The sequence below is a fragment of the Lepisosteus oculatus genome, chromosome 14 (genome assembly GCF_040954835.1).
Source record: "Lepisosteus oculatus isolate fLepOcu1 chromosome 14, fLepOcu1.hap2, whole genome shotgun sequence".
Taxonomy (NCBI): Eukaryota; Metazoa; Chordata; class Actinopteri; order Semionotiformes; family Lepisosteidae; genus Lepisosteus; species Lepisosteus oculatus.
The window spans coordinates 54,484,790-54,510,373 of record NC_090709.1 but is presented as its reverse complement, the minus strand read 5'-3'; the positions used below and the strand labels follow the sequence as shown (position 1 = coordinate 54,510,373).

The 25,584-nt window shown below is 38.9% G+C and overlaps 1 non-coding gene and 1 pseudogene across 1 annotated transcript; one reads left to right on the top strand and one right to left on the bottom strand.

The window, feature by feature from the left end:
- Nucleotides 1-1,857: 1,857 nt before the first annotated feature.
- On the top strand, nt 1,858-1,929 carry trnat-ugu (transfer RNA threonine (anticodon UGU)). Its single transcript has one exon. It is a non-coding gene; the product is annotated as a tRNA-Thr (tRNA).
- Nucleotides 1,930-12,867: 10,938 nt separating this feature from the next.
- On the bottom strand, nt 12,868-22,670 carry LOC138242417 (zinc finger protein 436-like; annotated as a pseudogene).
- Between the last annotated feature and the right edge of the window lie 2,914 nt (nt 22,671-25,584).

Below are 25,584 nucleotides of genomic sequence, written 5' to 3'. Positions count from 1 at the left end.
TAAAGTTATCCAGAACTCCAACCATATATGTATAATAGTCCTCTAAATTTATCTGTATAATAGAACTCCAACCATTTATGTATAATGAACGTCTAAACATAGACGTATAATTGACGTATAACTTTAGACGTATATTAGAATTTCATTCTAGATGAATTGCAGACCACATTTAGACGTCTAAGGTATGCGTTTAATAGACGTATATTATACGTCTTTTGCCCACTGGGTCTGCTTCGTGGTTTATTAAGCTTTTGATCAACGTCTGAGTGAAAAAGATTTGCTATTTTATCTCTTTGATTAAAGTTCACAAAAAGCACATTCCTTCGAGCCGGAGTCAAACCAGCGACCTAAGGATGCCTTACTATTTCCCCTACAGTCCTCCGCTATACCAACTGAGCTAACTTGTTTCCTTAGTCTTGTTTCCCTTGAATTTAAGCCACGAAGCAGGTTTCTACTGTATGAACTTCCGGGGAAATTAAAAATTGTTTGATGGGGCATCAATCGTTCCAGGCGGATATTGACACTTTTTTTTTCTCGAGGGATCATATTAAACAATTCATCAGTATCGAGAGGAGGATCACCATGAGACACAGAACAGTTTAATTCTATCTTTATTAGAAAGTAGTGTTTGTGCAACATTAAAAATATTTTCATGGAAATATAGAAGTTGTGATTTTTAAAACTTATATTTGAATCGAAATGTTGTTTTGAGTTAAATATTAGCGTGTTAATGTAATTAGTTTGTGTTTGTCATTACTATATATATATATTCCCATGTTACTATAATTTGTAGCTGAAGTTTACTAGTTGCGTTTTTTATGATATATTGTAATAAACAATATTGTAATAAACATTATCATGTTTAATACGATATTGTATAAAATGCATAATTGGAACTACATATTTTTCAGGTGTGAATAATTGTATATTTTCAGAATAAATTTCTAAACCAAATCATTGGCTTGATTTACTAGTTTCTATGTATAATAGACCTTTAACTATATAGATATAATAGTCCTCTAAATGTATCCGTATAATAGAACTTCAACCATTTATGTATAATGGACATACTGTATAATCAGAGATGTCTAATTGACCTATAACGATATACGTATATTAGAATTTAATTCTAGTCCCATTAAGGGACATTTTGAGCCAGTGCAGTCAGGCCAGTTCCACTTCAACTGCGCCCGACAACGGAGGTCGTTTTGAAAACAATGAGAGTAAAGGGACACTGCATGTCTGCAGAACATCACGTCCGAGTTTCAAGACAGTAACATCAGAGATTGGAAGCTAGGGAGTTTCAGGTCTGTTTTTTAGTATAGGTTCATGAAAGTCTAAATACCTTTGCAAGAAATATTTCAGAATCCCAGTCAAATCCAGTACAATTGCTGCACAGATCTGCATTCTACAATAAGAAAACTGTCCGTTTAATCAAACACGCCTCATAAAGCATTTTTAAAACAGGAATGCATCTTCCTATAAAAATAAAATGACTTGAAGGGTGCTATAAGCTAAGGTGTGAAAGCCTGCTCTACAGAAGAAGTATATCCAGAGGTGCCAAAGAAGTCGAGGTTTCACCTTGTGAGAGAAAGCATCTCAGAAAACGAAGTTGCAGTCGCTTCCATGCATCATAACACCACTAGGTCAGACAACAAGAGCTGAAGAGCCGCTGTCGAGAGTAACACGGCCGAGCGCTCTAAGGAGCTGGATTAAAGCTCCAGTCTCTTCGGGGGCATCTTTTGGGGATTACACCACTGCTGCATATCTCCTTGTTAAAAATCCCTATTTTTTGTTGTTGCTGCCTCCAGGCGATGTAAACAAGATTCAGAAAAAAATAATTTATCCACCCTTGAAGGCGTGGTGGCCAAGTGGTAAGGCGTTGGTCTTGTAAACCAAAGATCGTGGGTTCAAGCCCCACCTGTGCCTGTTTCATTTGTCACCACTCTCCTTTAGTTTCAAAGTCTTTAAAAAATTTGCAATGTAGGAGTTTCTATAGTAAGAAGAACATAACTGTCGCCAGTGATTAGTGTTCGTGCATATCCTGCCCTGTTTTTTAGTCGACAAAGCCTGTCTCTCTTCACACCCATCTTTCGAATGATCGTCTCAGCATTGGGAAGGAACGTGCGTTTGGTACAACCCCCACTCCATAGTCTGATCACAAACAGATCGAGTGAGCTCTGGTTGGAAGTACCGTTCAAAAGCACTAAAAATCTGACTTAGGAACGAGAAGACCGAGTTTTTTTTTTAAACGAGTAAACGATAAAATTATATAAGTAGTGGGACAAAACATCGTCTGCCTGCAAGACTATGTCATGCTAAACGCCACAAATTGTGTTCTTCCAGTGTTGTCAATCGTCCTAAAGTTAGGGAAAATCAGATGCAACTGGTGCATTCAGCATACATTTCTTCAGGATAGTCGAATGGTTTAAAATAACGATTTCATAGATTCTTGTCTTTTAAGCTGTGTGTTCCGCTCTCCAAATAGAGGCGCGGGTTCAAATCCCACTCCCGACAGTAAGGCGTTTTACCCTGTCTTACACTGTTCCAGTCTTCTTGTTCTCGCTGACAATCACAATAGGAGGAAAACGGAGAAACTGCTTCGCAAGAACACAACGGACAGAAAAAAGCTTCGTAAACACGTGAATGTGATTATCATAAGGTATGCATTCAAATGTTGAAGCCCGAATTATAAAAGCAGCAGAAGAAAGGTGCAGCACAAGGCAATTTGTGAGAATTCGCGGGTTTTTATGTGGCTTGGACTTCTTTCAAGCCTATGAAGGTGACCCCCTTTTCATTTTCATTTTCAAACTTCAGAACAGAATAACAAAAAGGTTTCATGTAAGACCGTTGGAAATACCGGTTTCATGATGTATTCGGCGAACCTGAATGAAATATTTTAGTGCGTGCTCAAATGCAAAGAATTAAAAAAAACCCTGGAAAATCAACTCTTGCAGTAAATGTCATAAATTTAAAGCGTGTAGTCTGCATGAACAGAGCAACGCAGCAGTCTGTAAAAACGAAGCCACAAGTCCTCTTTTGTCTCGGGCAGTGCATTCAGATAAGATGGCTCTGCAGAAGACATGAGAAATGCCGAACTCGTTGTTGCCATTATTGCTACTCTTCCTACTGTGTTTTAAGCTCTAATCAGCGGGCATGTACAGTTGTACAGGAGCTAGACTACTTTGCGCCATCAAAATTCCATTATGTGAATTTAAGGTTTTATTAATAACAGCATTAACTATACAATGCGTGCTCAAAAACCGCTGCCCATTAGCTTAAGAAGCAGCCTTGTTTTATCAAAGTGTGGTATTCGAACAGTAAATGCTGAAGTTTTTAATACTTGTGAGCAGATCTTCCTCGAGTCAGACACACTCTTGCTCGCCCGATGCTTTCAGAGCAATATCTGAATCGAGGCTCAAAATGGAAAGAAAGCTGAATCAGGCAATGGTCATAAGGCACTCGGGGTCACTGTACCCTATAACGTCCTGCTTGCACTGTCCTACTAAAAGCTTAGAGGGATCAGAAAGGACACAAACAACCCTTGAAATCACAATCTTGAACTTAAAGGTCGCCAGCTCTACTGGCTGCGCCTCTTTTGCTCCTCTATTACAACAGTAATATTACTAGCGTTGATTCACCATAGTATAGTAGGCTGAGACTTTGAATGCAATGGGATGGTGGCCAAGAGCTAAGTTATCAGTCTTCTAAACCTACTGTGCCTTCCTTTTTCACCTCCATGTTATTTTATCTAGATTGTCAAGTAACTTGCAAAACGTCTCTACTTACTCTGTTACTCTGTCTCAAAATTGTAGAGAAAAGTTATCTGTTATAGCCTTAACAGAATGCAGAAATCAAATATATGGGATTTGTTAAGAACTTTATTGTCTTTTCACAAATTACTACAGAATAATACAAAGAAGACATTTTATAGTCTTATATTGAAACCATGAAACCTATGCACACATTCACAAGAGATTACAATAGAAAAATGAAAATTAGATCACGTATGATGTTAAATAATTTCTTTAAATCACACTAAATTGCAATCTTGAAACCAAAATTAGAAATATTGAAAACAACCTTTGTTCCCCAGGAAGAAAAGCTGTTTTATATGATGGGACCCGGTTTTAGGTAATCAAGATTGGGAAGACAACTGTACCCTAGCAAAGGAAAATGTTACACAAACTTTGGAAAGCACACTCTGAATCCATCCGTATATTTGATTTCCAAGATCCGTTCAAAGCAACTTGGCTCTTCACAAGCAAATCATTTCAGGGAAGAAATTCAGTTTAGTCAACTACTGGTGCATTCAGCACACCTTTCACTCTGGCTTGTCAGTATGGCTGAGTGGTCTAAGGCGCAAAACTCAAGGATGTGTGTCTTTCTAGCTGGCTTGGGTGTTCTGGTCTCCAAATGGAGGGGTGGGTTCAAATCCCACTCCTGACAACTTCTGTTTTTACCTCTCTTGAATTGTTCCAGTGCTTGCTGACAGTGAATGACTGTAAAAGCAGCAGAAGTAAGCAAGCAACTCAGTGCAATTTGCAGAGTATTCTGCACTGTTAAAATCCATGGGTTTTCATACTATTTGGAATTCGTAGCTCAAGAAGTGACTCCTGTTTCATTTTCTATTCACCAACTCGATTTGCATTCTGCCCCTCACACCTCACAACAGAATAACAAATGGCTTCATGAGCCACAGGATCCCCATGCAGATACAGTTTGCACTTTGTATTAGGTAACCCAAATGAAATATTTTAGTGTTGTCTCAAATGTAAGAAATTTCATGAAACCTCAGAATGGAAAGTTTGCAGAAAATGCCAGCAATTCAAAGTGTGTAGGCAGCATGAACAGACCAAGGCAGCTCTAAGTTACAGCGATCTGAAGCCACAATTCCTTATTGCGCTCAGCAGTGCTTTCAGAGTCGACGGCTCTGCATAAGAAATGAGAAATGCTGGACTCCAAATACGATCTTGCCATTACTGCTACTCCTGCTGCTGTAACTTAAAGCTCTAATCAGTTATCAAAGTTGTACAAGGGCTACACTTCTTTGCCCCACCAAAATACCATTATGTGAGATTAAGAAGAAGAAGTATTGCAACAAAGTGTCATCTTCAAACAGTAAATGCTCAGGTGTTTATACTTACTCGTGAGCAGATCACCCTCGATTTAGAAAAAACCTTTGCTTACCCCTTGCTTTCACAGCGATATCTGAATCAAGCCCCAAAGCAGTAAGAAACTTGAATTACACAAAGCACATACGACATTGGGTTGTCATTGTACACTATCACGTCCTGCTTGCAGTGTCCTACTAAAAGATTAAAGGGATCAGAAAAGACCCTTGAATCAACAATTCTGAACTTAAGGGTCGCCAGCTCTACCAACTGCACCTCTCTTGCTCCTTTATTACAATAGTAATATTACTAGCATTGGTTGAACATGGTATCGTAGGTTGACAGCTGGAACACGTGACTCACATGCAGTGACAGTGTCATTCTCAGATATCGCTGCACCATATTGGTTTGGGAGCAGGAGTAAATTTACCATGGAAACACGTGTGCCTCCATTTAGGTTGGCAACTTCCAAGAAAATAATTTTCATACATTGAATTTGATCTTCATATTCCTTTTGTATTCTCAGCTGTAATATTTCACAATTACAGTTCAGATTTGTTGGAAAACTTAAAATAAACAATTTTCTAAAAATGATCTCATGAAGTATTGCCAGGATCTATATTTAGCGTTCGGTAGCAATAGTACTGCTGATATTAATGGAGTAGAAATGTATGATGTATTGACAGCTTTATCTGAAGTGAGAAGTCTTAGAATGCTGCCCATAAAAGTGTTAGGATTCATATGAAGAAATACCTTTTTCCACCCAAAATGCTGCTATTATGTGAACATTACCAGTTTCGGTAGCTTCTGGCCGCGATTTTCCAAAACTGAAACTAATAAAATTATTGCACCATGTTCGAAAAATGTATATCAAGACTAGTAAGAAGACAAGATTTTACAGAAATATTAAAAAACGATGCAAGCATAAAAAGTAGATAAATTAAATTCAATTAAGTTTTTTTTTGTTTTGGAGAAATGGGCGTGCACACATCAGAAGACACTAATGTTTGTCTTCGATAGAGTGTGTGTATAACAGTTTAACACAAAAGGTTTTTAATTGTGATTTTGTTTAAATTCAATAAATCATCTAGCAAGAAATAAAGAAATTGTTTTATTTCGTAAACTATAAACCATGAAGAGATTTACAGATCATGTCCTTCGCTTTGTAGGTAAACAATCAGTCTTTTAACTTAAGTGTTCAGCATTCAAGTGGATGGTTGTGTTTCTTGAATCTCTTGTGATCTTCAAAAGTCATTGTTTTGTCCTTCATGTTTTTGATTTGTACCATGGATATTTTACACGTTCTATTTATCATTTTTCTTCCCATACGGAACACGTTCAAGGTGTTCTTGTCGCTGTGCTGCATGTAGTTAATCTACACAAGAGCACATGTAACTGTACAGGACACGCAGTGAGGAGCTCACGCAGTTTTCAGCTCAGTGTGGAGTCCAGAGGGAGGACTCGCTCGCTGAACGAGCTCTCAAGAAATCCCGGCTGAGATTAAACAGGTGCTTCTTTAACAGCCAAGACAAATCGAAGACCTTCTCTGGCTTTCTTGTAGATTACGTTAAATTAGTTAAAATCATTTGATAGTTAACAAGACTAAATGCATTGGAAGTACCTTTAAAGCAGTAGAGCAACATTGTAGCACTTCGAGAGTATCTAGATTTTATTTTATAAACCTGGGTCTCTCTGAACACAAGCAAAGACGTTTGCTATGTGACGGTGGTAACAAAACACCTGGAAATGCCAGGAATTGAACCCAGAACCTCAAACTTGCAAGGCATGTGCTTTACCACCAAACTACACCCCCTGTAAAGTAAATATAACTCTCTGCACATGCAGTTCAGCACAGACAAAGAATACCTGCAGTTGACAGCCTTTCCTTTTCCTTTACTATAGAGTAAATTCATGGGAACGAAGAAATAAGGATGGGAAAAGAATCGCATTAAAGCTTCAAGTGACTGGGCACAAATGAATCAGTTATACAGTCATTGGATGTCTGTGTCTTCATAAATTTTAAGACTTTAACTTTAACTTGTGCCTTTTCCTAAAATATTTACCATTTGTAGTGACTCTTTCATGTCAGATATTCTCAGTTCCTCATCACCGGAATCACTTTCAGAATAGACAGGAAATCTGAAGTCCATCTGGGTTGATGCACTGTCTGGCGAAAAAGCCAAGTGTTGAAAATAACATACCTAACCATAGATTGAAACAACAAACCCCCATCAGAAAATATTGTAATAATGTACCACTTCAGTTTCCTCAACGACGTGTTCCTCATTCAAAGAGGCCATCTTCGCGGCAGTCAGTGGCTGGTCCAGACACCTCAGTCGGTAGTTTATACCGGACACCCCAGCTAATTTTAAGCATAAACACTTTTAAATTGGTTGGGGTGCTATAGTAGACCCCAACCACAAACCTCATGATTGGGGGGAAGAAAAAGAAAATTATGTGCAAAATTATATCAGATTAAAAAATGTAAAGCTTTTGTGGAATGTTTAGATCTTTACATTTTACTGACAACTTCTCTGCAGTTGGAACTGCTAGGTCATAAAAGGGTTAGGGTTGATATCTCTAAAAAACACATCTCTCAGAACTTTACGGTTTCGGGCGTGGACAGTGAAGTGACCTAAAAACCTACATAAGGACTTGGCTTGCAGTGTCCGAGTCTGTCAGTCTTGGGAGATCTTTGGACTTCAGAAGAATAGAACAGTGGCACGCAAAGAGCAGATACAGACAGTGGAAGACTCCCTTTTTTGAAGCCTTGCACTACAGGACTTGATGGATGACGATGAATTTTTCTTGGGTATGTACATTCGTCTTATTAAAATTGAAATTACAGCATTGTTTGATGCATTTCCATTACATGCAGCAGATATACACCCGACGCAGGCGATAGGCTCAACAGGGAATAAATCTGTGGTGTTGGAGTCGTCAGAACTCTCCGGCATCAGTGGGTAAGAATTACAACCGTGTACATCTGTATTGTGGACAGTGTTCTTTCTTCTCTTTCTGAGTGAGTCTGGGTATAAGCCAATGGCTGTAGCGAACATAAATGGCGTCACAAGTGTCAGCTGCAGAGAACTTAACACCATTGCTAACGAGAGCATGTCCATTAGATTAGATGCAGGCAGCAGGCTCGACGGGGAATTAACGTGTGGAAGAGAAGCAGAGCGTTTCTAAATAATCTTTGACAAATGGTGCGTATTACTTAAGAGTTTAACTAATTAAAAAATGTCCTGCTTACATAAGTTTTCTATTTTCTTGGTAATTTGTGATATTAGGTATCATGGTCAACACCTAACACCATTTTTTTTTTCTTATCCGTAAAGACACTGCTCAGGCTTCAAATAATGCTAGTGGGGCCCAAAACGTGAGGCACAGCACAACCATGAAAAAAGGTTAGTATTAATTAAGCGGTGCCAAGTTGTATTGTAAAACACCTCTTTTATCAGTTACAATTAAAAGGTTACCCAAAAACAAATATGAACCTGGATCCATATCACTTAAACAGTTACTTCTTTTGGAGGAATGTTAACTAATTAAAAGTTCCTAGTTTACGCAGTTTTCTGTTTTTGATGTATTCAGCATTGCTGACTAATCCTTAATACCCATTTCTTATTCACACAGACGCGGCATCTTCGAGAGTGGAAAAAGATGTGGGAGAAATGGGGTAGCAGACGCTAGGCCCAGTGGTGATTTCATCACGGAAGGCCGTAGTTAACAAAACGCTGTCTGGATCAAAACATGTCAGACCTTTGGATAGAACTAATAGTGCGTTTAGAGACTTGTCGAGTGGTAATGTTTTAAAGTGTGTGAGCTAAATAGCTCAGTTACTAGCTATGGGGAACACTAATGAAATGGATAAAAAGAGAAAATTAGTGCGCCAAAAATCTGTTTTTGCCGATGTACAACCCGATCTACCAAAAAATGTCCAGTCTTTTACCACTTTCCTTTTTGACATAACTTCAACAGCGTATTTAGCTCAAAAGGCAGCATTTCGCGACCTGGCAATGGGATTTTATGGTACAAATGCGCCGAACGCTGATGGATGTAAATGACTAAACACGCGATTTTAAAAGTGGTTAAAAGACCGACCCCTTACCAACATCACGCGTCAGTATGTTAATAAAAGAATTAAACTTGCAAAAGCATTTTTGTTGAGACACAAAAGATTCAGAGAGAGACACAACATTCCACATGACCAACCCGATCCACACAATGAGAATGCTGGAGTAGAAAATAATGTAATGGTCAGGGGTGCTGCAGTAGAACCTGATAACGATAACTTTGAAAAATGAGAGCCAGTTGTGATGAACGATGAGAATCATGTTGGTGGCGGTGGCGATACGAATAGAGACCCCTTAGTTTTCCTGGAACTCGTGGAACGTTATGACAGTACCGATAAAAATTTTAGGGCATCAGAGAACTATAAAGAATTTCGTTTTGTTTATCTTGACAAAGTTGACTCATATGTAGTGGCTATAGACACTGTACATGGAGCAGTCCAAAGAATACTGGATGAAATTTCACCAAGTGTAGGTCCTAATGACTTTGTGCAGTTATGTTTGTCTTCCAGCAGGTTTAATGACCTGCTTTTCTAGCTCAGAAGGTGTCCCAGAGAATTAAATGAATTAAATGATTTTTTAAAATCACATCTCAGACCTCTTACAGAGCCATACAGATGTTCTAACAGATGACACCCTCAGATTAGTAGTCACAATATAATGGAATTTGGAGGGCGGTGCTCACAGAAGGTTTAAATCCATTTTGTACAGTAGGGTAATAGAACGGAAGGTACACCTTGTCGACTTACATTATCTGGACAGTAATCTGGGTTTTGCAGGCTGTGTGTACGGCTTAATGAATACTCTCTACACGGATATGCGATAATTAAAGTGGCTGAGCAATTTCACCACGATTTGTCTTTTTCAGAGAATCAGAAAATTAGCTTGTCAGATGTTGCAGCTTTTGAAAAACATTTAAAGGTGCTCATTAAAATTTTGTACCATGATCAGGGCGAGTGGAAATATTTTACATCGGGCCCCATGCTGCCAGAATCTAAAATACTTTTTGATCAATAAATAAATGAAAAAGTATATCTTTTTATGTTATTTGTTTTTTTGGGTTCTCTTTATCTATTTTATGACTCAGACGAAGATCTGATCACATTTTAGGTCAAATGTATGCAGACATACAGAAATTTTAAAGGGTTCACAAACCTTCTAGTACCACTGTAGTTATTTTATTTTTTATTTTGTTGTGTCCATTGTTCCCCTGCCTGCCTGGCTCTTGACCTGTGACTGTCTGAATGCACACAGGAGACTTTCAGGAAGGGGGTTTGTCCTGAGCCTCTGTGAAATACCCACACACTCTCATGAATAACTGCTCCATTAGCACATCACTGTACAACTAAACCACTCTGCCAGGGAGAGCCAGGACTGGAGTTCAGCCCTGAACCATCCCCCTCACTGCAGCAGGGGCGCAGACAAGATACTGAATCCATCTTTTCTCCAGAAAGCAATGGCCTCACTGCCATTTCTCCCAATCCAAGCAGCAAGTTACAACAGCACCATTTTCAACTCATCTGGGAGTTCCCACTGCAGTATTGACACAAGCCAGTGGACACTGATTTGGGCCAGAGCTGCATCGCTCCTGGTAACTCAGTGCTGCTTAAGAAAACCGGGCCTGCTCTTGTGCTGGGCAGACCAGTCACCTGTGTTGATTTGCCTTCACATGAGGGTACCATTCATGGATCCCTGTTGAAAAGGACCAACCAGTGACCAGCTTGATACCCCAGCAAGAAAGAAACTATACCGATCTCAGGTTCTGTTTTATGTGATTCTGATTGCATGTTAGATAGCAGTTTTTTTTTGTTATGTTTTAACAGCTTCTATATTTTATGTCATAATGTTATTTTTTGTTGTTGTTTTGTTTTATAGTGTGATGTACTGCAGTTATGTTGTTGTTTTGTTTCAGTTTTTATATAGGAACTGTTTTGCCATTTTATTTATTCTTCCATGTTCCAGTTGAACTGGTTTTCTTAAACCATTTAATCTGACTCAGTTTTGGAATATTCCTGAATGCTGCACTATACAACACAGGCAGAAAAAAGTCTCCAAAATAAAATTTCCAGACAGGATAAAATTGTCACCTGTCCAAAGGTTTCCTTTGGCACCCAAAATCCAGCACTGAGTGAAAAAAAAGTATAAGTTATTATTTTATATATATATAATATAATATACTATATAATATATATATTATTATATATATATTGTATGTATAAATATATATTTTTACAGATCATCACACTGAGTATTGGTGGTTCAGTCGTAAAATTTTTAAAGAAAGGGCCGAACATGCGAGGCGTTCTTGAATCAGAACCAGGCTATACAGGTTTCTGTTCTGTGGTGGTCAGGACACATTTCTACAAGAAAAAGGAGGAATTACTTCACTCCTATTAAGCATGAGCTGAAACAGGATAAGAACGGGAGATTTTGTGTGTTTGTACATATGTCAACGCATTATCTACATCGTAGTGCCTTTCTCATTTGCACAATACTAGAAGGACCATAGAGCAAGCTCTTTATCAAGAGTAAGATTGAAACCCATGCCTTCAGGGTGACAACACTATTAAAAGCTTTGGAAAATGTGTCGGCTTTTATAATCCATCTTATTTCTGGAGTGAATGTTCTATTTGAGAGAAAAGCTAAGATGCTCATAAAGGTGGGCATGGCATAGGTTCTGTGCAGGATCTGTGAATCATTTCATATGAGAAAATAATATTTAATTGCATTAAGTTTATATATATATATCGCTTGTCCTCTCCAGATTAAACCAAAAAATAGTTGCATTGAAAAAAACAAAACTTAACATATAAAAATATGGAATTAGTAGTAATGGTGCCAAAATAGATTTTCTTATTAGGACAGATTCATACAATATCTCTTGATTCTTTATTATTTCCCTCTTTATTGGATATATTTTTCTTGGATTTTAAATTTATCCTCTCTGGGGATAAATACACTTTAGATTGTGCAACAAAGACTTTGAACTTTTTGGTAGAATTTAATGAGACAGTGTGACAGTTAAGGATCCTAATCTGTTTTATACATGTTTATTGCTTAACAACTTTTAACAAAAGCTGTTACATAATTACAAGCCTATCCAATGAGAACAGTCTTAATTGTAAATTAAACAGGACTAAACTTAACATCCCAAGACTACAAAGAAATAAAGAATTAATTCAATTTAGATTTAATTTTAAAATTGTATAAAACTAAAACTTGTATCCATTTAATTATACATATAAATTAAACTTCACGACTAGAACTAATTCCGTTTTAGTCAACCATAAGTAAAAGTAAAACTTTAGTTACGTGTGATCTATACTAAATCAAAAGTGGGTAACTACAAAGTGACTATGACTAATAAACATTTTAGGAACAAGTAAAGGTTTATTCCACACTGAAAAGAGAAAAAAGGCAACACAACATTTCAGCTGTGAAGCTTTCTTCGGATATCACATGCTGACACAGCTACCTACTTGAACTAATAGACATTTTAGTTGACATGACTAAAAATATGATTAAATCAAACTGGTGACTAAATTGGTGTGTTTTTAAGTCACTGGATAAAGACTGGATAAAACTCTTCCCATTGTGACTGTAGCTGAATGATCTTTCTCCTGTGTGACTGCACTGGTGGACTATGAAGGTCTCTTGTGAGTGTGCTGGTGGCTTTTTAAGTTCCTTAACTGACTAAAACGTTTCCCACACTGACTGCAGCTGAATGGTCTCTCTCCTGTGTGAACACACTGGTGAGCTCTTAAGGTACTTGAGTCAATAAAACTCTTCCCACACTGAATGCAGCTGAATGGTCTCACTCCTGTGTGAATACGCTGGTGAGCTCTTAAGGTACTTGACTGACTAAAACTCTTCCCACACTGACTGCAGCTGAACGGTCTCTCTCCTGTGTGAATGCGCTGGTGGGTTATTAAGTTACTTGACTGACTAAAACTCTTCCCACACTGACTGCAGCTGAATGGTCTCTCTCCTGTGTGAATGAGCTGGTGTCTTCTTAAGTTAGTTGAGTGACTAAAACTTTTCCCACACTGACTGCAGCTGAACAGTCTCTCTGCTGTGTGTATGAGCTGGTGTTGTTTTAAGTGGTATAATTGACTAAAACTCTTCCCACACTGACTGCAGCTGAATGGTCTCTCTCCTGTGTGAATGCGCTGGTGAGCTCTTAAGGTACTTGACTGACTAAAACTCTTCCCACACTGACTGCAGCTGAACGGTTTCTCTCCTGTGTGAATACGCTCGTGAGCTGTTAAGTTACTTGAATGACTAAAACTCTTCCCACATTGACTGCAGCTGAACAGTCTCTCTGCTGTGTGTATGAGCTGGTGTTGTTTTAAGTGGTATAATTGACTAAAACTCTTCCCACACTGACTGCAGCTGAACGGTCTCTCTCCTGTGTGAATGCGCTGGTGTCTTCTTAAGTTATTTGACTGACTAAAACTCTTCCCACACTGACAGCAGCTGAACGGTCTCTCTGCTGTGTGAATGCGCTGGTGTCTTTTTAAGAAGCATGATTGACTAAAACTCTTCCCACACTGACTGCAGCTGAATGGTCTTATTATCAAGTCCTGTTGGAGCTGCTGTTGTTCCTCCCTGTTCTGACTCTCCTCTGTGTTTTGTAACTCAGTACTGATCTTATCAACAGGTGCATCAGTCTGCTGGCCTGCAGGGTCAATCAACTGGGGCTCCATGTCCTGCTCTGGAAGATTAAACTCACCCAGTTCTTCACTGTGCTCTTGTACAGACACACAGCCAAGTCCACTACAACCTTCTGTAATATTGTATGGGTCCAGATTGGTAATCTTCTCTATAAAATCATCAGATAGTAGGAATCCAGGTGTCTTACTCTCAGGCTCTGTCTTCATCATGGGCACAGAGTCCAGATCCTCCACTCTCTGTCTGCTCTCTGTGGGTTGCTGATTGAGTTTCTCTTTCCCTTCTGCAGAAGTGAGCTCTGTCTCCTGCATCATACTGGAGTTCCACTCCTCCTCACTGTGCTGCTGTTCAAGAGGAGCCCTTTCCCCAGCGTCAGGGAGAGCACTGGCCTCTAATCCTGCAAATACAGGACACAAGGACAAGACCTTTAACATGGGATGAAAGTAGTATTTAAAAAGCAAATAACAACATGGAGATCCAAGAAAACAAATGTTACAATATAAGGATTTTTAGCATCTATACAGACCACCACAGAATACTAAAACACCCCAATGTTCACTTTATCCTTTCATAGTACACATTTAGTCGACAGTGTTAATTTAGTCGACAAAAATTACGACGAAATGTTTTGCAATTTTAAAGAAAATGAAACACTAAAATAATCCACAATGATAGTGACAAGGACTTGATTGCTTTGCATTTCTGCTTCAGTGCACTAAGATGAGACAAAATGACCTACTGGAGTAAAACTCAAAGTGAAATTAATTTTGCAACATGAGATTCACCATTTGTGTATTTACTTTTGTCTGGCAAAAAGCAGGCTGGCTGTAACAGGTACAATCCTAACTCTGAGGCTGTGTGTGGACTGTGCATTGCCTAAGGGCTACGGATGTGTAAGAATCGCAGTTATCAGGATCTGCCATTTTCTATCTTCTTCTGTTTTACAACTGTCTCCCATTTCTGGATGGTCTTTTCAACACCTCCTGTCATGAATCTTATTGTGTGTTAATTGACTGCCACAATGAGATGTATACACTAGAATAAGCAGATTAAAGAAAATTGAAAACTAGAGAAGAAAGACATGCTTGTGGTTCTCCATGTTTTCAGCTGGAAAAAAAAGATCTGGAGTCAGGAGTATTTCATGTATAATCAGACCAAGAAAAACTCTTGTACAACATTACCGAAGATAAACAGAACTCAGCCACATTATGAGTTGAAATCTGCAATAGATCTGAAGTGCCATCTGAGCTACAGCACCCAGACACTGGGATTAAGACATCTCTTTAAAGCCCTGGCCAAATCCAAAGACAGTACAGTTAAAAAAAACTACACATTCCTGTTAACATGGCGGTGCATTTGATCCTTGCCTTTAACCAATGAAACAGGGTGAAATGTCACATGGCTTTGGGGCCGAGTTTTGAAAGCTTAACTTATCGGCAAAAAGTGTAATTTACATCATAGGCTACCTCAAATTGTCACTTACACAACTCTGTATGTTGCTTAGGCCACTCCTATTTGCCTTTTTAGTTATGGAGTCGGGAAGATAGAGCTCTGGGGTGCAGCTAAAAAAGGTCCCGTTACCCACAGAATGTAGATGATCCTGAAGACCAGAGTCAGATGGACAAAGGTTGCAAGGTGGGGAGTAAATGGATAATAAACCAGACAAGTACTGAATAAGGATGAGAAAGTTAAAACCTGATAGGAAGTCAGTGCAAGGACTTGAAGACAGGCGTAATGTGATTGCTTGCTTGCAACCCAGTAAGGATTCTGGCTGCCAAATATTGGAGATTGCTCAGTGTGGATTTAATTACCCCAGTGAACAGGATGTGCATATATTTATTCTAGAAAAATCCCTTTCTTAGTTTGTCTTGTGCCCTTTAAAAGAAAGGGAATCAGTGTGATATTCTACAATGCAGAGTGCTACTACCAATATTTACATATGATATTCGTTAAACAAATTAATACAAGCAGTTTTTGAGGATTTATTTGCAGGATGCAAAACTAGAGATGTAGGTAGATAAGAGATAATTTTGGGAAAGCTGAGAAATGCGCTGATAACAAGAACACTTACTAAAAGGGTTAGGCAAACTTTAGATAAATTGACAGGAGATGTTATAAACTGTGCCAGCGGCCAAATCACCCTGCAGCTCTCAACTGGCAGCCCACTGAAGCTAAGCAGGATTGAGCCTGGTCAGTACATGGATAAGATACCTCCTGGGAACCTATGGTTGTTGCTGGTAGTGCTGTTACTGGGACCAGTGGGGGGTGCCCACCTTGCGGTCTATGAGCGTCTTAATGCCCTAGTATAATGGCAGGGACACTACACAGTAGTGGGCACTGTCTTTCAGATTTGACGTTAAACCGAGGTCCTACCTTTCAGTGGTCATTAAAGATACCAAGACGTTTCTCGAGAAGAGTAAGAAGTTACCCAAGTGTCCAGGCCAAATTTCCCCCTTAGCCTTTACCATGGCCTCCATACTATCCCCATGTATGATTGGCTCACACTTGGCCTGCGATGGACTGGCTCCCTGTCCAGGGCGTAACCTGCCTTGCACTCGTTGCTTGCTGAGATAGGCTCCGGCTCTTCCCGCAACCCCGAATGGGATAATGCGGTTAGGAGGATGGATGGATGTTATAGACTGCAGAGGAAGATGATGAAGTTAAGAGACAGAATGTTTACACAGCTACTGAAATGAGGATTGCATTTTAGATTTTCTGCATTGAACTGTGTGTTGGATGCACGTGAACTGAAGGAATGTGCAAACATAGCTGATAGCTGATCCATGGAGCCAGGATCTTAAGATGTTTATATATAGAGTCAATTTGTTTAAATGACTAGTTATGAATATTGATGTGCCAGAGAGGTGGAAAGACTGTTTCCTTAAGCTACCACTATAAAATAATTTATCCTCAGTGAGATCCCGCCATCTCATAGCAGTTTTAGCACTATGTATAGAGTTGTTACAGTGCCGTTAATCCCATCCATTTTCTAATCTCTTTATCCAGTACAGAGGAGCTGGAATCTATCCCAGCATGCAACAAAGCACAAGACAGAATACACCCTGGACACAGCACCAGCACATCACAGGGCAGACGAACAGACACAAACACACACTCACAAGAGGATCAGTATTCCCATAAGCCAACCCACGGAACCCAGAGAGAACATGCAAACTCCACAAATATAGTACCCCAGTAATTGAACCGAGGGCCCCAGTGCTGCAAAACAGTTATGCTAACCACTGCACCACAATTAGAAATGGATGGATAGCATAGTCATCTTTCTAGTTCAAAGAATTGCACGCATAATTTAATTTTGAAAGCCACTGAGACATCTGGTGCTACTGTTGTATTTGTGAGAAAACATGCAAAAAGATTGCTTACAACAAGTGATACGGCCAGCAGCCATATCACTCTGCAACTCACTACTAACTGGTGTGAGCCTGGCCAGTACCTGGATGGGAGATGTCCTGGGAAAAACTGAGGTTGCTGCTGGAAAAGGTGTTAGTGGGCCCAGTAGGGGGCTCTCACCCTGTGCTCTGTGTGGATCCTAATGCCCAAGTATAGTCCTCCGGATGGGACGTAAAACCGAGGTCCTGACTCTCTATGGTCATTAAAAATTCCCAGGGCGTTTCTCGAAAGGAGTAGGGGTGTAACCCCAGTGTCCTGGCCAAATTTCCCATTGACCCTTACCAATCATGGCCTCCTAATTATCCCCATCTATGAATTGGCTTAATTGTGTGTCTGTTTTGTTTTTAATGTCTTAATCTTGTTCTTCTTGTAATTCAATTGTTGTACTTGAAGTTGTAAAACTCAAAACCTTGGTTTACCAGGAGACTTTAATGTGATTTCTTATTATAACATGCATCTGCAGTTGATATGTTTATATTTCACTATATTTACCCATAATCATTATGCCAGCATAGGTTAAAGCAAAAATGGACACTAGACTCTAGAACCCAGTAAAATAGTAGATAATTTGGATTTGTTGATGTCTTTTAGGATTTTGAACACTTGATTCAGGCCCCTTCATAGCTTTCTCTGTTCAAGCTAAAAATAAAAAGGTTCAGTGTGTAGCAAAGAAGCACCAATAGATTGAATGTGGAAAATAAGTCTCGTTCTAAGTTTCTTGCTTTTGAGAGCAAACTTACCCAGATCTGCAATATTTTAAAATATATGCCGTCGTTTAATAAAAATATCAATGTACAGTTATATGCTTGAACGAGACAGAAAAATAACGATTATGACCTACATATTAACACACTGACCAGAATAATTGAAAAGCTTTGATTCAGAGCCCCTGCAGTTAGTGTTAATTAGAAAAACAACAGTGTTGAAACCTGAGCACAAATTCAGCTGCTCTCCAGCTTTGTTCCGCACGGCTTTTTGTTACAATTGAGCTCAGAGCTGGAGATGATCTCTAGATAAAACCATATTAACTAGTCCGCAGCTGTGTGCTCCTTTCAAAAGTTTGTTGCAATTACTCTACTCTCCTCCCCCATTGATAGCTGGAGTGTGGTGAGCGTTCTTGCGCAATATGGCACCATTGGTGGTGGTGGAGGGGGGTCCCCATTACCTATAAAGAACTTTGAATGGAGTGTCCAATAAAGCACTGTATAAGTGTAAGCAATTAATTATTATTATTATTATTATTATTAACAACTGTGCCATCTTAATCCTTAGTTAAGACATTTGATTTTTATGAACAGTTAACATTGACTATTCATTCATTCATTATTCAATCATTTGAAAGTACAATAGGCTTCTGCAAAAATAAATTTAGATGGCGGGAAAGATGTGTAATGATACATCTATACAAGGGACTTAGAAGTCAAAGAAAATTCACATTGTTTAGTTTTAAACACTAAGTTATATATGCAGAAGCAATGGGTGCCATTTGCACTTTAATAATAATTGCTTACACTTATATAGCACTTTTCTGGACACTCCACTCAAAGCGCTTTACAGGTAATGGGGACTCCCATCCACCACCACCAATGTGCAGCCCCAACTGGAGGATGCGACGGCAGCCACAGTGTGCCAGAACACTATCAGTGGGGAGGAGAGTAGAGTAATGAAGCCAATTCATAGATGGGGATTATTAGGAGGCCATGATTGGTAAGGGCCAATAGGAAATTTGGCCAGGATGCCGGGGTAACACCCCTACTCTTTTCGAGAAACCCCCTGGGATTTTTAATGACGACAGAGAGTCAGAACCTTGGTTTTACATCTCATCCCAAGGACGGCGCCCATTTAACTTTGTGCTATAGAACGCTCAGACTGTATTGATGAGCTCCGCAACTCCTCTCTGTCTTGGTACTGCCTTCCTCCCTGAAAGCGCGCAGAGGGCAATGCGCTATTTTCCCAGCCTCTGATTGGAAACAAAAGACCAGATGATCTGCTTCACACCACAAGAAGAGAAAAGAATGTGATTTTGTCTGCATGAAATGAGTGTTGCATTTATGAAATTCAATCATTTTAAATGTTTAATTAAAAAGTAAAAAACAGAATACACAAATTTTCTAAGCTGATCATAAGGAAGAAAACTGACCCATTGGTTGCACATACAAAGTGTTTTTTATCTAAACCAATTATATAGATTTTAAAGTCATGCAATGTTTAAGTTAGACAGGAACACATCATTGTATAATATTTTTTAATCATTTTATTTTTTATTTTTAAAAAATTGCTAGCCCAGCATGGTAAAAAGCACTGTTATAGACTGAAACACAGGCCTGCCATAATACTTATACTTAACATAATACTAGCACAACATGAATAACACTTACACTACTCTTAGACTATGACAGTTTTTCAACTGAATTATTATGGCATCAAAAGACCTAGTTATAAATAATATCAGTGAGATAAAGAATGTGTATATTACTTTTCCTGTTCTGTGGTAGTACTTTAAGTAACTCATGCAGTAATTACCCTATAGTTATTACAAATTCAGTATTGGTGGAAGCCTCTACTAAATAAACTGAAAATAATGTTGCTTTGAAACTTTGAAAAAACTTCCTTTGAAAACATCATTTCAACACAATTTATAGAAAAGTACAGAATTATTAACAGTGATGTAATAAATATAACTTATTAGGAAAGATTCATACGATGTCCCTCTATAAGATTATTTATTACTAATCAAAAATAAATTACTTATTGTATTGATATTTGACATTTCTGGGGATCAATACTCTTTAGTCTGTGCAACAAAAACTTGTGCTTTTTGACAATCTTATAAAATGTGTTAAATATGTTTTAGACATACATTTTATTATTTATTGCAATTTAGTATTTATTATACATTTATACATTTTATTATACAAATAAATAAAAATGCTTAAAATGTGACTAATTTTGTTTTAATCAGTTTAATTAAGATAATTAATTAAGACTAATTATAGTGAAAATTGAGTTGACTGGACTAAATTAAAAACGGATGACTAAAAGGTGGCTATGACAGACACTTGACTTGACTAAGACTATGACTAAATCAAAAACTGGAGACTAAATTAACACTGCAAACAAATACACAGAAAAATAACACGCAGAATTAGCAACTTTTCTAAACACACATTACATTTGTTGGTAACAAATACCTCTATTGACTGCAACAATCAGCACTGACCAGCAAAGTCTTTTAATAACCATGTTAAGGTTTAAATGTGAAAACAGCGTGGTGATTGGTCAAAGCCCAAGCATAGTCCTCAGTGTGCTGTTTAAGGTTGAACTCTAGAAGCAGTGACTGGCTTAGACAGTGAATTCAGACAGGGGCACAAATGAACCAGGCAGGAAGGGAGACAGTCTGATACAGAACTGTTTAATTACAGAGAGGCTCCCAGCTGAAACAGAAAGAGGTGAGCTAGTGATTCAGAAAAAAAAAACAAAGAGGGGAAAAAAGGCAAAAGGGCATAGAGATAACCAGTGGGAGAAAATGAGACTCGGGGATGATTTTCCATTGAGTCATTACTTGATATGAGGGAAAGGGTTGTTTTGAGTTTACTCGCAGAAAGGGAAGGGAATGCTAACACGAGTGCAAGACACTCAATAACAACAACAGTGGATTGAATCATAATAATAAAGTTTTCTTTTTATTTTATATAACACCTTTAAAAGAGGCTTCTCAAAGCTCTTTACAGGGGAAAAAAGCCACACAGTGGGAGGAGGCAGCAGAATTAAACAGGTACAGTTTTACTGATCAATAAGAGCAGAACACTGTCCAGACATTGTCGCACAGAAACACCAAGAGAAAAACCCTGGGAACAGAGATTCCTTAAAAATCCAGGACACTCCTCCAAGATCAATGAATAGAGCAGAATCCCCAAACTTAAAACACCCCAATATGCTGCAGCTCACCAGAGACATTCCAATATTCACTTGCTCCTGCACCTCAAACCCCTGACCGATAGAAAACATAAGAATGCATATATCTATCGACTGACTGACCATTTTTATCCTGTTTAAAATGTCACGTTTATGTCCAGATTTTATTTGCTTTTGTAAAACCCAAATCACATTTGGCCAAGATTATATTAAAAATAAGTTAAATAAATTAAAAATATATTAAACATAATTCCAAAGATAAAAAAAAACATTCAACAACAAGATACTAATGTATTCTGTAACAATTATGTAAATACAGTAGCTCATCATTTTTTGCTCCAGTTACTAAATGATATAGACTAAACAACGTCTAAACACTGTGTTCTCGGCCTTGTTACTGAAATACAGATGAGGGGATGAGGAGAATGAGAGGTTAATACAGACCTCTCATAACTGGTCACTACAGTACATTAACACTTCACTGAGAGAAAAAGGTTAATAAAAACACGAATATTCCTGACAGAATATTCCAGAGGAATTACTACAGACAGACCCTGGTGGACTGGAATGTTAAACAAATATAAAAGCTAAACAAATACTGTATTTGTATTATAATAATTGTGTAATATTATATACTGTATATATATTTCCTAATAACATCGGATTACACACCGATTTAGAGAAACAGATGCTGAATCTGCTGAGATGCTGAGTTGTTTTTAGATTCAGACTGAATAATTTCAGTTTCCAGTAAAGCATCCTGTCGCTATATCACACAAGTCTTTCCACTTCACTTTGTATCTCTCCACTATATTCTCACCAGTGAGGAAGTTAAGGACATTGTTTTTAAACTCACACACACACTGACTTCATACAAGTCACCACACTGACCTGCCAGCTCCAGTTTCGTGTCCATTTCTTCTTTTATTTCTGCAGTGACTTCACAGGGAAGCGTGTGTCCAACACGATCTGTCTGTCCCTGATCTCCTCCTGCTCCCGACTCCTTCTCGCACTGCTGCAATCTCACCTTCAGGCTCTCGTTCTCCTTCTTCAGTTGCGCCATTTCACTCCCAACACTGTCCTCCACACACTGTGTGATTTTAAACACGGCCCGTCTCACCAGGACCTGGGAGACGCTGCGGAGTTTGTCTTGAAACTCGTCCTCAGAGTCAGACATCCTGTTTCTGAAAACGTCTGAAACTTCATACACGATCGATTTGAGCAAAACCTGCATGAAAGAGCGAAGCTCAGTTTGCAAATTCAACAAACACTCCGCCATCCTTCTGTAGAGTCGGTCAGAAACAAAGGCTAAATTGTGGAGTTTAAACGCAAAAACGTTCTTATTTTATTCTTCACAGATCCTGCATTCAGGCCTGTATTCCGTTATACACAGCTGACAATTCGTAGCATAGTAAAAAAACAAAATAACTTTCTTCTTGATTATTTAGCTAAAACAACTGACTCAATCACTGTCGCGTGGGTGAAATATCTGTTGTGTTGAGTCGCGCAGCATGATGACGTCATTCTTTAGGGCTGCCGCAGCTTCAGAACAACTGAGGAGAGGAATTTTGAGACAGAGGTATTTCTGCAACCCCTGCAACAGATATAAACCTCACCACACATGCTAGCGCCATCTAGTCAGGACGAGTGAATCACCTGCGAGTTACGCAGTGTGAATTCTTTTAAACAGAAAATGTATTTCCAGATTTTACTTACAGGACACTATAATGTACATTATTATCAGCGCAGGATTTCATGTAAAGCTATTTTTAAATCGAAGCACACATCACTAATCACCTGCTCTGCTCAGTTTTGTGATATAGTATTAAATGCAATCTCTGAATAAGTCACTGAACTGGGCCAGACCAACTGAAAGGACGGAATGCAGACAATAACTTAACAGATTTAAATTTTATTCTTCTATTGCCCCTCCACAACCCACTCAAATTCATCTTATCTAATAAATACATTTTTTCTTCCTTTCATTTTCTTTTTATACACCTCTCTTTCCCTTCCTTACTATTTTTTCCCAATCTTTTTTATCTCTCACATCTCTCCATACTTATAGCTTTGTTTATCTTAGATGAAATATGTCTCAACAAGGCCACATACTTGTTTAAATTGATTTATTTTTCCTTCCAGGCTATAAACAGTGTTTTCATCTTCAGTCTGTCCAACAGGTTGATTGGCCCCATATTGTTCATCTGTTTCTACAGAACAGCTCTTCCTCCAAAATGTAAGCGTAGCCAATGTTGGTGAGACTAGGAGCCTGCAGAAAAGAAATATGCCTATTGTAATAATTCTAAGAATTGTTCTAGTGCAAGAGCTTAACCAAAACTGTACCTGTATTTCTAGGTGTTATACCAGTTCAGTCATATATACATTTTGTGATCAGTCACCTTGGAGTCTGCTTAACCAGTAGAAATCAAATACAACTGAAGTTTTTCTTGTTGAGACTTAAACTGTTAATCTTCCATATCAGGTAAGTGTATAAAAAGTCAGCTGTAACTCTTCTTGTCAGAACTACTCTCCTGACTGTAAGGAGGATACTTCTTCTTGGTCATGTATTCAATAAACTCCTCTTCTACTTAACAAAAAATGTCTCAAGTGGATTTTTGTTTTACATCTCCATTCGCAGGTTTTTGGTAAAAAAAAATCGCCAGGATTTTCTTGTTAGCTGGCAGAATTCCTTCTGCACTAATGAGCAAGATTTGTATTTCATCTTTCACAAGTTATATGCAATTTTTGAAAAACAAGTTGTCCAAAAAGGAAATGAATACTTGCATTGAACCAAATCAAGCCATATTTGATCTTCAATAATTATGATACATTCTATAGGACAAAACAAGAAGAAAGATACCGCAGGATTTCAGAAACAGGATTTCCTGTTTATTGAGAGAAGCTTTTACCATCCAGGAATTTTCGTGTCCAAGGACTTCAATGTGCTTTCCATATACAGCTGCCACTGAAGCACAGCACAGACTCAGAAGCTTGACATCTCCCAAGGAATATGTTGAAATTGTAGGTGGAAGAGGAAAATGACCCTCAAGTACAAGGACAAGATGATCATCTTGATCTCGCCACCTCATGACTGGTCCAGTGGCAGTGCCCTGACAAGGTGGCTGAGTGGTTAAGGTGATGATTGCTAATCCATTGTGCTCTGCACGCATGGGTTAGAATCCTATCGTTGTTGTGTTGTGTTCACTGTTCCTATTTGAAACTGTTAAATAAGTGTTCTTTGTCATTGGTGTTCCTTTACGAGAACAGTAGCCAAAGAGCTTCCTCTATATTTATTTGAGTGAAGGGGGGGAAACCATGTATGTGCAGAAAATAATCATTGAATTGAAGTGCTACCCCACATAAGTAATGTCTGAACTTATTGTTGGTAACCTGGAGAGCAGACCAACCTCTTCAGTGATGTAAAGCACAGGACCTGCAGTATGTAACATACAGTAAATATGATATTTCAGTCTTCTGTGGAGCAACTCATACGAAACTCTAAATCCCAGGGTTGTGAATTCAAGCTCCATGCTGGTGAAGCGGCAAGGCTTATTAATAATACAGGAATTAAGTTTTCTGCTCCCTTGCCTTGCTCTCCCTCATCCTAGTGGTGCTGGACACAGAGAGGCCATTCCATTTGGTTCAGATTTAAGATGTTTTTCTATCTGAGTTTTTTCTATGTTTTTCCTGATAAGGAACAACTCCCAAGTCTGAGGTTCTCCAGCCACCCTAATAAATGGTCATCTCTGGTGCCTTACTGTCTGGGAGATTCCAAGGGAGAGTCTCATCCTAGGTTGTTTACAACCCTAATGTCAGAGAGCATAGTTATTCATCCTCCACCTTGATCAGCTAATCAGGAACTGGTAGGGCAGGGTAACCCCACATGGGTCTCAAATGCCCACGGAACATTCAAGCAATGAACAACCGTAGTTCCTCCAGATAAAAAAGGCAGCACAGGGCCCAGAAGATGCCCCTCCAGGACATTCTGACTCAGCTCGGACAATCACGTGATGGAGTCGAGAACGGAGAACGTTCGCGTGTAACCAAAGGATCCGCCCGAGGTTAGCCCAGTAGCAAGCCTCATGAACCCACCGCGAACGCTCGCCTGATCAACGAGTGAACTAAGGTCGGAACTGTCAATAGCTGGATCTTATTATTCAGGGCTAGCACTACATTGGGAATGAAACGGTCTTCTTCCCATTGAAAGAGCGGACCCACAGTCACTTTTCATGTCCACAGTCTCTGCTAGTGGAGCCAGGACTAACTCCCCTCCTTCTCCCACACATCACGCCAGACCAGGACTGCCTGGCGCTGGTCCAGAGGATGCCGATTGGATGCAGCAACAGCCTGTCACTGTTCTCTTGTGTCCGTGGGAGATCTGAATCCACACAGATTGGATG